The sequence below is a fragment of the Felis catus genome, chromosome D1, assembly GCF_018350175.1.
Source record: "Felis catus isolate Fca126 chromosome D1, F.catus_Fca126_mat1.0, whole genome shotgun sequence".
Lineage (NCBI taxonomy): Eukaryota > Metazoa > Chordata > Mammalia > Carnivora > Felidae > Felis > Felis catus.
The window spans coordinates 46,723,940-46,739,644 of NC_058377.1; the positions used below are offsets into that span (position 1 = coordinate 46,723,940).

The window sequence follows — 15,705 nt, forward strand, 5'->3', positions numbered from 1 at the left end:
GGTACTATGAAAGACCAGACAGCCTCTGGCCTATGGGTGGGTGGGGCAGAGAAAGAAAAGAGAGAAGAGGAGGGAAAAAGGGGTCCTAGAGAGAAACCTGTCCTTAGGGCTGCCTTAGATCCCAATAATATGCATGAGTGAGTTTCTGTTGTTTATAACAAAAACAAACAAAAAAACCAACTAACTAGAAAATAGAGAAAAATCTTTATCTAAATTAACTCTTTCCAGAGCATCAAAAGATACTCTGGTATAGTGTATACAGGTAGAAACACCCAAATGCTAGCATTCTGAAAAAAGTTACATAATTCACCAAAAAAAGAGCATTTAATCCTGGGCCTCTCCTCAGACCTTCAATCTCACTCTTCCACCAAAATAACTATTATTAATGTAACAAGGCAAAAATGGCCAGCATGTGAGGTTTGGCTCAGTAAAGCAATGATGCAACAGCCTTCCTTCCTCCTTACTGCATTTGGCTCATGTGTGTTTCCCACAGGTACATTTTTTGGCCTAGATCATCAGGGGAGTGTTTTGCTTAGCAACTGATAGGCTTTCATTGAAATACGTCTCCACTTAGAGGGAAAAGACTTGCCTATGTCACCTTAGAAGTTAATATATTAGCAGCTAGAAGGGTATGAACAATGTTTCCCAAAATATTTTCCTTGGGACCCTATCCCTGTGAGATGCCATGTGACAAAAGTTTCCAAGATCAAGTAAGTTTGAGAAATGCTGACTTCTGTTTTCACTTCTTAAAGAGTCATTAATGTACATGAACGTGTTAAAAGTCTTGTTTGCGGCTCTTCCTCTATACCAGATTTCTCAATTCAAAGTGCCTCAGGGCTTGGCTTTGGGCTTTAGAATCCCTACATTCTCCCTAGGTGATCTCTCCAGTTCCATGACTTTAAATACCATCTCTATGCCAGTGATTTCCCAATTTATATCACAAACCTTTCTCCTAAGCTCCAGACTCATAGATATGTAAGATATGTCTACTTGATAGCGCTTCTTATATGTGTAATTGGTATCTTGAACTTAATGTGGATAAAACAATCTCTTGATTTCCTTCACCCCTGTAAGCCTTTGCTTCCCTACTCTCTCCCTGCTCTGTCAATAATACCACCATGTAGTTAACTGCCCAAGCCCCAAAACTAAGAGTCATCACTGTCTTCTCTCTGGTCTCCAATTTCCCACATTAAACCATCAGGAAGTGCTGTTGTCTCCACTCCTGAAAAACATGCTGAAGCCATCCACATCTATCTGCTCTGCCAACCCCATCATCGTCTCCCAGGTGAACTACTGTGGGAGGCTCCTAATTGGTCTCCACTTGTAATCTTGGCCTTTAAATTCCATTCGCTATGCAACAGCCAAGGAGATTTCTTTTTCAAATTGTATTATGACAGTGTGCTAAGGCTTAAGACCCTTCATCTTGCTTTCCATAGCACCAATGATCAAATCTTCCTTCTTACCATGGCCTGTAAGATCATACCTTCTCACATGCATACAGTTTCCCATACAGTTTCTCAGTTCCAGCCACAGAGGCTCTTTTTCTTCCTCCAATATGCTGAACTTTCTCTTGCCTTGAGTCTTGTGGACTCATTGTTCCCTCTGCCTGCTGGGTTTCCCCACTTCCAGCTCTTCCCTATAACATCCCCCCCTAATGTCTTCAGAGTCCTTACCATTATTTGAAAATCTTATTTGCTTGCCTGTTCATTCACTTTTCTTGGTGAACCCTACCTAGAAGGTGAATTCTATGAAGGCAGGGCCAGGATTTTATACATTCTGCTCATTCTTCATTAGTATTTTCTCAGTGCCTGGATCAGTGCCTGGCACATAATAGGTGCTCATGAAGAAGTGGCTGACTGTGACATGTAGAAAAATGAACCTGGACCACTTTCTTACACCAAACACAAAAATAACCTCAAAATGGATGAAAGACCTCAATGTAAGACAGGAAGCCATCAAAATCCTTGAGGAGAAAGCAGGCAAAAACCTCTCTGACCTTGGCCGCAGCAACTTCTTACTCAACATGTCTCCAGAGGCAAGAGAAACAAAAACAAAAATGAATACTGGGACCTCATCAAAATAAAAAGCTTCTGCACAGAAAAAAAAACCCAAAAAACAAAAACAAAAACGAAAACAAAAAACAATCCACAAAACTAAAAGGCAACCGACAGAATGGGAGAAGATATTTGCAAACGACATATCAGATAAAGGGTTAGTATCCACAATCTATAAAGAAGTTAACAAACTCAACACCCAAAAAACAAATAAACTAGTGAAGAAATGGGCACAAGACATGAATAGACACTTCTCCAAAGAAGATATCCACTCTGGATATCTGGATATCCAGCCACTCTGGAAAACAGTATGGAGGTTCCTCAAAAAATTAAAAATAGAACTGCCCTATGACCCAGCAATTGCACTACTAGGTATTTATCCAACAGATACAGGTATTCTATTTCGAAGGGGCACATGCACCCCCATGTTCATAGCAGCACTATCAACAATAGCCAAAGTATGGAAAGAGCCCAAATATCCATTGATGGATGAATGGATAAAAAAGATGTGGTATATCTATACAATGGAGTATTACTCAGCAATCAAAAAGAATGAAATCTTGCCATTTGCAACTACGTGGATGGAACTAGAGGGTATTATGCTAAGTGAAATTAGTCAGTCAGAGAAAGACAAATATCATGTGACTTCACTTATATGAGGACTTTAAGATATAAAACAGATGAACATAAGGGAAGGGAAGCAAAAATAATATAAAAACAGGGAGGGGGGCAAAAACATAAAAGACTTAAATATGGAGAACAAACAGAGGATACTAGAGGAATTGTGGGAGGCAGGGTGGGCTAAATGGGTAAGGGGCATTAAGGAATCTACTCCTGAAATCATTGTTGCACTATATGCTAACTATCTTGAATGTAAATTTAAAAAATAAAAAAAGACACACACACACACACACACAAAGAATTGGCTGACTGCATGAAATGATTTGAGAAATTATGTATTGGAGAAAACTGAAACTTAGTTTAACCCAACATTCTTCAAATTTATTTGAGCTCAGAATGCTATCTGCTATTGTCAAGAATATTCATTATTCCAGGAACTATTTCCTAGAATGTACTTTTTTTAAAATGCTGATTTAATATCAATATTGAGAAGAGTTAATGTTTGAGACCCTGTGAATCTTCAACATTAAAACTTGAAAATCTCTTGTAAGCAGGCATTTTGGCAGGTCTTTGGGAGTCCAGGATATTTTATTAGGAGAATGATAGTTTAAAATTTTTTTTATACATTTATTTATTTTTGAGAGACAGAGAGAGATAGAGCACAAGTGGGGGAGGGGCAGAGAGAGAAGGAGACACAGAATCCGAAGCAGGCTCCAGGCTCTGAGCTGTCAGCACTGAGCCCGATGCGGGGCTCGAACCCACAAACTGCGAGATCATGACCTGAGCTGAAGTCGGACGCTCAACTGACTGAGCCACCCAGGCGCCCCAGGAGAATGATAGTTTTAAAAGTAAGTTACTGGGTATTTTTTTCTTTGAGATACAGGTTAAGAAAACCAAGCAAGCAGCTCAAGATTATAGGGTTCAGGGATAGATGAAGTGTTGAAGGTAGGAGAGAAGGAGTCCAGACAGGATACAGCAAAATAAGGGATGTGGTTGACTAAGGGGTAAATCAGATTGAGGCCCAGTAAAACTTTCCTACTTCTAATAGAATTTTTAGAAGCATAAACCTGCAGTTGGAAACTTGGCTATTTTTATATGGTGTATGTTTTATGTAATTATTTGTTTTCTGCTTCCCTCATGTTTAGTAAAGCTGTTCTTGAAAATACCAGCCTGTCTTAGTTATGCCAAGGGAAAACATTTTTGTCCACATTGAAAATTTTAAAGGGGAACCACACAGCTTTGGGTGAGGCATGACCAGGTGATGTGGTGACATAGAGAATGTGGAAAACAGAAACCCAAAGTAAAGATGAAAGTCAAGCACAGAGTCAGGGGAAGTAGTGTGGCCCTTTCTAACCTAGAAACACTCTTTGAAGAGTCTGATTTGGTTGAGCTCTCATTTGTTTAAACTTTGGAGGATATGTGCTGAGTCCTAATTAAACAAGGCTAATTTTTTTACAAAGCCACACACATGCAATATTAAGCTATAGAAGAAATTGTATAGTTGCATAAAAAGCCTTAGATGGAATTAGATGAGGAGAACTTGAGAAGTCCTCAGTGATTTGAGATGTATGCAAAGAATATATGAGAAGTTCTGTGCATATAGCAGAGTGCTCTGAGTTTGGACTTCAGTATTTCTCAGTCTCACTAAGATTGAGAGCTGGATTTTGTCTTTGGGGCAGGCTCTTGGAGAGTTCAATGGGGGAGCATTTTTTAGTCATAAAGATGAATGAAACCCAGGGGAATAACCTATATATAAAGGCTTAAGATTGGAGGAGTTGGGTACTGTGCTGAGTAAGATAAATGGCTGGCTCTATAGCAGAGAGATTGCAATCCTGAAGGGATACTTACAGTATTTGTGGTTGTTCTTTATTAGGTAGGACCTGGTCTTAGGGACTGTATTAGTTAGGGTTCTCCAGAGAAACAGAACAAATAATGTTCATGTTGTGGGGGGTAGGGGGAGGAGGGATGTACATTCTGTAGAGCCAGTGTCCCAGTTTGAGTCTCACACTGGAAGCTGCTGTAGAACTAGGAAGAGCTGATGTCCCAGTTTGCAGGTTGTCAGGTAGGAGAATTCTTTCTTATTTGGGGAAGGGTTAGCCTTGTGTTCTAGTCAGACTCTCAATGATTGGGTGAGGCCCACTCACATTATGGGGAGCAATACGCTTTATCTACTGATTTAAATGTTTATATCATCCAAAAATACCCCCACAGAAACACTCAGAATGTTTAATCAAATATATGAGTACCCTGCGGCCCAGTCAAGTTGACACATAAAATTAACCATCACAGGGAGTAAGAGTGCACAATCAGATTTCCATCCAGTATGGTGAACTGGCCACAGAAATATGGTAGCAGTTTGGACAGAAGGATAGAGAGAATCAGACTCTGTACCAGGCATAGTCAATAGCTTCTATGACAATGACACTTAAGATGCAGCTTAAGTTTTTATTTTCTACGCTGTATTTCCCATGTGTTATCTTTAAACCTTAGTGTTATGGGATGATTTGTGTCCTAAAACAGATATGTAGGAGTCCTAACGTCTAGTACCTCAGTGTGTCACCTTATTTGGAGATAGGATCTTTATAGAGGCAACCAAGTTACAATGGTAACATCGTTACATCGTTAGGGTGAGCCCAAATCCAACATGATTGGTGTCCTTATAAGAGGGGCAATTTGGACACAGAGACATGCATAAAAAGAAGACAATGCTAAGAGACACAGGAAGAACACAGCCATCTATAAGTCAAGGATCTGCAACAGATCCTCCTCTCACTGCTCTCAGAAGGAATAACCCTGTCAACACCTTGATTTCAGATTTTTAGTTTCCAGAACTTTGAGACAATAAACTCTTGGTGGTTAAGCCACTCAGGTTGTGGTCCTTTGTTATGCCAGCCCTAGGAACCCAACACACTTAAAAAAGTCTACTGCAGATAATATCTTGTGTTAACAATACTTGGAAGAATGGAGACAGGAGTTGATGTACATGTAAAGAATAAAGCTCCAGGGATGGGGCAGCAGCATGGAGAAGTTATGAGATGGCACAGGCAATTAGGGAAGAAGCCTGCAGTGGTGAGCAGTGAGCAGAGTCTCAAATGAGGTGTTTAGGGTGATATACTTTGCATATGAAATAATATGGTAAGTAAGGGTAGCTATCGTTATAACTGTTCACAATAGCATCACCAAAAAAATCTACTGACTATCTACTGGAAAAACTACTAATATGACTAGTTCATACTGATCATTCCTGTGTTTGATCAGCTGAGAAGCTTTAATGGAGTTTATATTAACTTTAAAATGTTAAAAGTTAAAAGGTTTGAATTAGCATTGACAGTGTTGAAAAGTAAAGGGTATATATTAACTGTGACAACGTTAAAAATTAAAGGGATAATCTTTGATGACATCTGCAACGACTGAGGCACAGACATCTTGAGAGAGGACATATGGGAGCTGCAGTGACGACAGCATCATGCACTGCAAATGTGTCTCCTTGTCTGAACTACCAGACAACCATTCGGTACATTGTTTCCTGCAGTATACCTTCCACTGAAATGTTGCCTTGATATAGATCAGGAGCACCACAAGTCAAATTAGTGGAAAAAGGAAGGATGAATGAAGGAAATTAGGGAAGGCAGGAAGGCAGGAAGGCAGGAAGGCAGGAAGGCAGGAAGGGAGGAAGGGAGGAAGGAACAGAGGAGGTGAGAAATATAGGACTTTTTCCTACCCCACAGCCTAGTTCCTACCCATTTGAAACAATCAGATTTGCTTTCAGATAATGCTAGGTATTTGTCTAAAGCATATCTTTGAGATATTTGACAAACGTTGTGATTAAGTTTTAATGTGGGATAAAAAATGTAACTTAATAGTAATCTGCAAAAACTAATAATGCTTCTTCAGTGTACTCATTTCATGGTTTACTTCTAAAATCTTTGAAGCAGCATCTAATTTCAGAAAATAATGAAGATTCTTTGTTGATCTAGAACTAGGTAGAAGGGAAAGAAATCCAATGACAGTATCTTGACATTTTTAATACAGAGTAATACTAATATTCTAACAGCTATTCCTTTATTCTAAGGATTTCCATTTTAAAGGTTTGCTGTTATTAATTTTCCTTGGCTAGATCCTTATTAATTACAATTTTTTAGGACCACATGCATTACTTGAATTCTATTAAATACCTTATGATTTCCCACATATCTTAGTTTGGAAACTGTCTCTCTTAATAGACAGAAATTACCTTCTCCCAGAAGAGTGATACAGTAACAATGTCCAAACAGTCTAAATGAATGCCATTGTCCTTCTTCCTTATTGATGAATAACTGCTAATGCTTTTAGTCCCAAGTATAGCTAAGAAAGAAATTGATAATGCATAACTGAGTATAGCTTTCCTGGGGCATGGAAGGAAGGGGCAGTGGTGTGGATTGAGTATCCTTTTACTTTAAAGATTTGTTAATATATGTGCAGGAAAAACAGTTGATATATTTTCTTAAGGAAATGTTTGAAAGATTTTTCCTGGCCTCGGATGGCCCATACATAGGATATACTGTCTTTTTGTCTCTAAATATTCTGCAAAAGCATCCGATATCCACTTTACCTGTGAAGTCATGGGGCAGAAGGTCTAAACCAGTTCTGATATAATGTTTCTTCCAGGAAAATCCCAGGACTTTTGGAGGTGCTTGTTTCTGGTTCTGTTTCAAAATATGAAGTATTGGGTAGACTTTATACAAGTGGACATGATTACGCAGCCCTGTTCCACATCATTAGTGAGAGTAATGCCTCCGCCAAAATTCTGCCAACACTGTTTCTAGCCAGACATCCATTAGTAAACATTGTAGTCTTAAAATATTGGTCCACTTCTGTGGCTTGTCTGCATAATGGAAACTAGGTCCAGATTTTTGAAAGTATCAACATGAATAAGCATAGAAATGCTACTCTCCAAGAGTTGTAGTTAGAAATCTGAGGCATCCAGAGTAGAATTTTGGTAAAGACCTGTTTAATTTCTTATTTTTTAATTTAAAATATTCTTTTCTTTTTTTATAAAATGTTTTAATGTTTATTTATTTTTGAGAGGGAGAGAGACAGGGGAGGGGCAGAAAGAGGGAGAACACAGAATCCAAAGCAGGCTCCAGGCTCTGAGCTGTCAGCACCGAGACCGGCATGGGGCTTGAACCCATGAACCACGACATCATGACCTGAGTCGAAGTCGGATGCTTAACTGACTGAGCCACACTGGTGCCCCTATATTTAAAATATTCTTAATTGAAAATAGAAAATTATTTCTTGTTTTGTGATAATGCCAGTTAAGGAGGGAATTCCTTAGCTCTAACTTCGTCTTGCTCAATATTGCCACTTTACTCTCTTTATAGAGATCAGCATAATTTGAAATACCTTTCTTCATCCTAAGTAGTTGATCATTCCAAAGTAGGTATTCCTAACAAATTTATAAGACTTAGTTGAAACGTACATTATAAATATAGTATTTAACACATTCTTTACAAAATTTTTTTTAAGTTTTTTTTTTTTTTTGAGAGAATGCAAATGGAGGAGGGGCAGAGAGAGGGAGACAGAGGATCTGAAGCAGGTTCTGCACCGACAGCAGCAAGCCTGATGTGGGGCTTGAACTCATGAACCACGAGATCATGACCTGAGCAAAGTTGGACACTCAACCAACTGAGCCACCCAGGTGCCCCTAACACATTCTTAAAAATGACCATCCTTTCAGTTAGCATACACATCACGGTTTTAAAAACATGTCACCCTATGTTCTCTCTTTTGATCCTTGGTGACCCTGTGAGGTGGAAAGGGAATGCAATGTCTGCCTTGTACAAGTGAGAAAACAAGCTCAGAGAAATAAAGAACTCAGCCAAGATGACACACAGTCCTCAGGCTGCTTAGCCTGAAGGTCTGTGATAGCATTTTCCTAGTATTCCTTGTTGAAGAAGGAAAAACTGCCAGTTAGGTGGAAGGGTTACAAATTACAAACTCTGTAACCTGCATGCAAGTCCTTTGGTTTCATCTGGTTCTAGGTTCCCCATGATTGCTAGAACCCAGTAGTGATCACTTCCTTTATAACATGTGTATAATGAAAGGTGTTTAACCTTAAAAGATTTACTTACCACCTGCAAGTAGTAAGAAATCACAGTCTTATCAGAAAGCCAATGTGATAAGTTTTGAGGCTATTTTATAAATCTTAACATGGTTACAAAAATAAACTACATTGACTTCTCAAATGAGGAACAATAAATACACAGGGATGGTAAATTGCAAAGGTCACCTTAGAAGCAATGACATACTTGATAGGCATTTGTAAATAATTAAGATCTTGAACTTTCTGAGTTTCCTTCCCTGGAAGAAACCTGTGAACCTCCACATGTTCTTTTTTACAATCATTACAACACCCCCACTGAGAGCTGCCTAGACAGGAATTATCATTCCCTATTACCTATGGAAAAGCCAAGGGTACAGAGATCAGTGGACTGATTAGGTCACATAGTGAATCATCAGGAGAGAATAACCCCAGGGCTTATTTCTTGATGATTTAAATGACTGCTTGAGATAATCAAAGGGAAATATTTGGAGAATGAGGACATTTACGACATGCTTATCAAATATGCAGGTGACAAGGACTCAGTGTTATTCCTCACTCTGCTTCTAACTAGTTATGAAATTTGGACAAGTTACTTAACCAGACCAGGCCTCAGTATCATACTAGAGAAAGGAAAACAGTTGCACTAGATTAGGAGTTTTCAACTTCATTCTTCTTAAAGGAAAGTCTTAATGATTTAAACATTCATTCAAAGTACATTGTAATGTTATAAAATTAACTGATAAAAACTGAGGTGCATACAATCCTACTTCCTGCTTGGTTTTTCCCACTTCCTACAGGATTCCTTGGATACAGTCTAAAAACCACAGTATTAGGCAATCTGAAAGCTACTTTCTGTTCTAAAATTCAATGTGGGGCGCCTGGGTGGCTCAGTCGGTTAAGTGTCTGACTTCAACTCAGGTTATGATCTCGCATTCGTGGGTTTGAGACCCACGTCTGGCTCTGTGTTGACAGCTCTGAGCCTGGAGCCTGCTTTGGATTCTATGTCTCCCTTTCTCTCTGCCTGTCCCCTCACCTCAAAAATAAATAAGCATTAAAAAATTTTAAAAAGTAAATAAAATTCAATGTTTTTATGATTGGAAGCAAATGGCTTTCTAATTTGCTACCTGCTCCCATCCTTTACATCATCTTGTGATATAGAAAAACCCCAGACTTGAAGTCAGAGGAGCTGGGTGTGGATCCCTGCTCCACCCACCAATTATCTATGTCACTTGAATCAAGTTGCTTCACCTCTCTAAGCCTCTGTTTCCTCATCTATGAAGTAAAAATAGTAACCTTTTATAAGTAACAGTGTTTTGTAAATAGTAAAAGATTGAATAAATGTATAGTGCTGTTACTATTTTTTTTAGCTATTTTATTCTTTTTAATGTTTATTTATTTGCTTTTGAGTGACAGAGAGAGAGAGAGAGAGAGAGAGAGCGCGCGCACGCGCATGCACACACACACACACACACACACACACACACACACACACACACGAGCACAAATGGGGGAGGGACAGAGAAAGAAGAAGACACAGAATCTGAAGCAGGCTCCAGGCTCTGAGCTGTCAGCACAGAGCCCAAGGCAGGGCTCAAAGCCACAAACTGCGGGATCATGACCTGAGCCTAGATTGGAACCTTACCAACTGAGCCACCCAGGCGCCCCTAGTGTTGTTACTATTATCATCTGTGCACAATATCCTTCCATGGGGACATGGTTTTATCTTTAGAATGATGCAGAGTACCAACATGGGTTGAGCTGCTCTTTAGCAAGCTTGCCTGAGAGCAGGGGTGGTGTCTATCATATTTGGGCTTCATCTTCTCTGTGAGCCGAAAGCCAAGTCAATAAAGAGGGTGTGAGACATCAACATAGCAAATGATTCAACCAAGGAGGCACCATCCTTAAGTCTAAAGGGAAGAATTGTCCCCATAATCTGACCTTGATTAACAGTGATCTTGGCTATATTCTCCCTCTGCACAAAGCCATAACCCGTTAATAATTGCTGTCATTCAGTGAGTGCTTACTACGTGCTAAACACTGTTTTTGACACAAATTATCTCCCTTAATCTTCACAAGAACCCTCTGTAAAGATGTTATCCCTATTTTATAGTGAGAGATAACCTACAAAATAGGAGATTCCTATAGGATTCCTATAGGAATAATATCCTATTTTGTAGCTTAGAAAGGCTAATTTACTCAGGTTCATATAAATGGCAAGTGGCAGAGCCTGAACTGTGAATTCAAAACTCTGAACGCTCACCTCTGCATCTCCCAGTTGGAAGAAAAGTTTTTTCTCACTCTGCACAGGGCCAAAAGCCTCTATTCCTCTTTATCTTTGCAGTGCCTTAGTCAGTACCATCTCTTCATTTTTATGATTGTTTTCATTCCTCCATTCAAAAGTGCTCCATTCATCTTCATAAAACTCAAAGGTGAAAAGCACCGATTAGTCATTGATGTCTCCCCTTGTCTCCTGCTTGTCCTTTCTAGTATGTTTTCTGCCTGAGAGTTAGGGAATGGAGCCACATCCCTTTCCTTGGGGAGTTGATCCCATAACTAATTCATTTCTGTCAGGAAGATTTTCCTCTTAAGCTCATCCTCTTCAATTCTGCATTCTACCCAATTCTTTCTCTCTGTGGGTTGCACACTTCAGCTCTTCAGATCACATTGTCTAAGCCTGCCCAGGTTCTCAGCAGTGATTTTGCTGAGCTGCCTCTTTCCATCACACTATGGCCAGAGTATCTTTCTTATTAGCACCTGGAAGATGCTTTCCCCAGTGGACGGTGGGAGAGGTGAGCTTCAAGGGATGTTGGGAAAGAAAGGGAGGAGGAAGAGGCGTGAGCATGAAACTTGAAACCTGCTTAGTCAGCAAACCTTGGATTCAGTTCAGCTTGGACATTTAGGTGCCCCCTCCGCTGGCAGCAGAGGCATTTACTGTCCAGCGAGGCATGATTCTGTTAGGATGCTGTGCCAGGTTCTAAACTTGGGCTAGGAATCACAGAAATAAATGGAGTGCATCATCAGAAGAAGACTGAGAGGTACAGTGGACAGCATGTTAACTTTGGGATTTGAAAAATCTAGTTTAAGTTATTGCTCTACTTTTTACATAGCTATAGGGAAATAATACCCACCTAAGTTGTTTCTATAAAGACTATAGACAATGACCTGGCACACAGTAGGCATTCAATCAATGAGAACTCTTATTTTTCAAAGTCCTAATTCTAAACAACTTGTCATAGCCACATCCTCATAACTTTGTGTCTTGTTTGGAGTGTGTAGGCAATTATCCTTACCTCTTATTCTCCCATTTTTACTGTGCTGCAAATCAGTTTAGAGCATCCTCATATTCAGGTTTCAACTCCAGCATCAGCAATTCCACACAGTTCACCAATGCCTAGAAAGCAGAACTCAGGTATTAGCTATCAGATTCAAAACAACATAAAGTTTGCTTTTCAATTTTCACATTGATGTGAACCTTACCATTGACATGTGAAATAGATTTGGATACTAATCTATTTGCCATCTTTGTTAGGAGCTTTGCATGTATTTTGACAATTTCTCACTTGTATTAAGGAACCATTCCACGTGCGTGGGTATTGGCAGTAGTATCTTTTTTTTAAATGTTTATTTATTTTTGAGGGGGAGGAGGGGCAGAGAGAGAGAGAGGGGGGTACAGAGGATCTGAAGCAGGTTCTGTGCTGACAGCAGAGATCCCGATGTGGGGCTCAAACTCATGAACCATGAGATCATGACCTGGACCCAAGTTAAACCCTTAACTGATTGAACTACCCAGGTGTCCCTTGGCAATAGTATCTTAATATGCAAACAGAATATTTCACTAAACACTCTTTTCAAATGAATGCACATGACCGTTCTCAGCCAAAGGAAACAACTTCTTAGGCAACTGAAATCTACTCATTTAACAAATATTTATTGAGAATCTGCAATGTATAAATGACCTTGTAGGTGCTGGGATACACTGGTTGACATGGCAGATGTGGGTCATTGAAATAATTCCTCTCTCATAGATCTTACATTCCAGTGAGAAACACACAATAAATAAGAAAACATAAATAAATAAAATTAATGTGAGAAAATGATGACTGCAATGAAGAAAGCAAAACAAAGTGATATAATAGTGATTAAAGAGGCTATTTTGTTTATTTATACATTTTTACCTTAATTTACAAAGCAAAGTAATAGATGCACGTAGTGAAAAAAAAAAAACAAATTATCTCCCCCCAAATCTAATGAATAGGGAGAAGAAAGGTGGGAAGGCTTTTCTGAGGAGCTAATAACTGAGTTGAGACATGAATTAGGAGGAGACAGCTAATAAGAAGGCCTGTGAAGAGCATATCAGGAAAAGGAATCCAAGTGCAAAGGAGCTTTGTCCATGGAACAGAGGAAATGACAATGTAGTTGGGGTAAATTGAACAAAGGGGTGAGAGATAGGAGATGAGATTGTAGATGTAGGCAGAGGCCAGACCATATAGGATTTTATGGGGTGTGGCAAAACCATTGATTATGTTCAAGTTACAGTGGGAGGCTATGGACAAAGTTGGATTAAGCCAGGAAGAGACATGGACTGATTTGTTAAAAAAAAGTTTTTTTAAACATTTATTTATTTTTGAGAGAGGGAGAGAGAGACAGAGTGTGAGCGGATGAGGGGCAGAGAGGGAGACACAGAATCTGAAGCAGACTCTAGGCTCCAGGCTCTGAGCTGTCAGTACCGAGTCCAACGCGGGGCTCAAACTCACAAACTGGGAGATCATGATGTAAGACAAAGTTGGAAGCTTAACCAACTGAGCCACCCAGGCACCCCTGGACTGATTTGTTTTTCTAAAAGATGATTCCATCTTCTGGCTAGAGGATGGAGTATAGAGGGAACAGCAGTGAAAATGGGAGGCTTTTATAGTAGTTCAGATGAGTGATGACTGTGGCTTAGAGCAGGATAATAGTAGTAATGATGGGGAAATTCAAGATTTCCTTCAGAATAATTTGTTCAGAATTTCCAGAATTTGTTGATAAATTGGATTTGGGGAGTGAGGTAAAGCAGAAACTAGAATAAGTCCTAGGTTTGGACTTGAATTTTTGGGCATATGATGGTGCCATTTACTGAGATAGGAAAGATTGGAGGTTGAACGTGTTTTGGGGAATTGGTTTTGATTTGGGAAAGTTAAGTAAGGTAGACTTATGAGATAGTCAAATGGAAATGTCTAAAAGGACAACTTCTTTGGCTATTACCAGATGCTTCCATTGTCCTCTCTCACAACACACAGCCATCTTGTTGGCTAGGTTAGAGATCTTTAAGAAAGAGGCCAGACACCCATGCCAGTCCCAGATACCTCTGTCATCAACTTGCAATTTTCCCTAGGAGTTAATGCAGCGGCTTAGGGGACCATGGGGGGTATTCCTTGGACACCTATACTACATTCTAATATGTGTCTGAATAGCTGTGGTTGGTAAAGGAAGTAGTTTCCCAGAACAGAGTTATATTTGGCCAAAAAAACATTTCCAACTACATTTTCCACTTGGCATACAGATAGAATAGGGCATGGCATGAAAAAATAATACAATCTGGTTTGAAAATGTTTCTTATGCATTGACACACTAAAGAGAAAAGGGTTTATTTTTCTTCTCCCTCAGATTGTGGTTCATAAATTTATAGTTCTTAAAATTGGAAAGATCTCAAAGAACAATGGAGTTAGCTCCTGATCTCAGGCATGCAAGGTATCAAGGCAGTCAATTCCTAGAAAAATCACTACTACTTACTTTATTATTATCACTACTAAATTCAGTGGTGATTTACTAATCATTACTTTAAAAAAGTTTTTTTAAATGTTCGTTTATTTTTGAGACAGAGACAGACAGATCATGCACCCAGGAGGGGCAGGAAGAGAGGGAGACACAGAATTTGAAGCAGGCTCCAGGCTCCTAGCTGTCAGCACAGAGCCCAGCTCGGGGCTCAAACCCACAAACTGCAAGATCGTGACCTGAGCCAAAGTCAGACGCCCAACAGACTGAGCCACCCAGGCGCACCTACTTTTTTTTTTTAATTTAGGTCCCAGTTGGTTAAAATAGTGTAGTAATAATTTCAGGAATAGAATTTAGTGATTCGTCACTTACATAGAACACCCAGTGCTCATCCCAACAAGTGCCCTCCTTAGTGCCCATTTGCCCATTTAGCCCATCCCCCCACCCAACACCCCACAAGCAACCATCAATTTGTTCTCTGTATTTAAGAGTCTCCTATGGTTTGTCTCCCTCTCTGTTTTTATCTTATTTATACTTCCCTTCCCCTATGTTCATCTGTTTTGTTTCTTAAATTCCACATATGAATGAAATCATATGATATTTGTCTTTCTCTGACATATTTCGCTTAACATAATACACTCTAGTTCCATCCACGTTGTTGCAAATGGTAAGATTTCATTCTTTTTGATAGTCGATCATTACTCTATTTTTGTAAGAGAGCTTACTGCCTTTGAGAAATAGGCTTTTTCTTCAACAACTTTATACATTTAGGTCTTCAAAACCCATTTTCAGCTAAGAAATTAAGTGTAAATAAAATAAATTCAATATGGACAAAACATAAAAATAATTCATAATCACTAGGATGCTTCCTTATATGCAAAATGTTCTTTGAAACTAAAAAAACCATCCTTCCAGGCACCTCCCCACAATCCCACCCACCCTTCCTGGGTTTTGCCCTAGTGGCTAAACATCTCCACTGGGATATCATTTTGCTCTTCTAACACAAAGTTCTTAATTTCTGGCTTGTCCCATCTATATAAGAAGGATAGGGCTTAATATGGTTTGATGTTGCTTTATAGCAGGCCCTCTCAGCTTATCAGATTCTTTTACAATGGCCATCTCATTATACAGACTCATTCCCATAAATGTCTTCGTACTGGTTGATGGGTCTGTTACTTTTTTGAAAGCTCCTCT

The 15,705-nt window shown here is 39.4% G+C and overlaps 1 protein-coding gene across 10 annotated transcripts in view; it reads right to left on the reverse strand.

Moving 5' to 3' along the window:
* The window catches only part of EED (embryonic ectoderm development), a 193,406-nt gene that overhangs the window by 147,935 nt on the left and 29,766 nt on the right, over positions 1-15,705 (reverse strand). For 5 of the 10 annotated variants that reach the window (XM_045038655.1, XM_045038652.1, XM_045038653.1 and 2 more), the window contains 2 exons: positions 12,051-12,151; positions 7,267-7,360 (listed from right to left, as the gene is read on the reverse strand). The gene's annotated coding sequence lies outside the window, so the exon portion shown is untranslated. Of the gene's footprint in view, positions 1-7,266; positions 7,361-11,020; positions 11,183-12,050; positions 12,152-15,705 lie in introns of all 10 variants that reach the window. The other 5 variants (XM_045038657.1, XM_019811680.3, XM_045038651.1 and 2 more) reach the window with 2 other exon arrangements.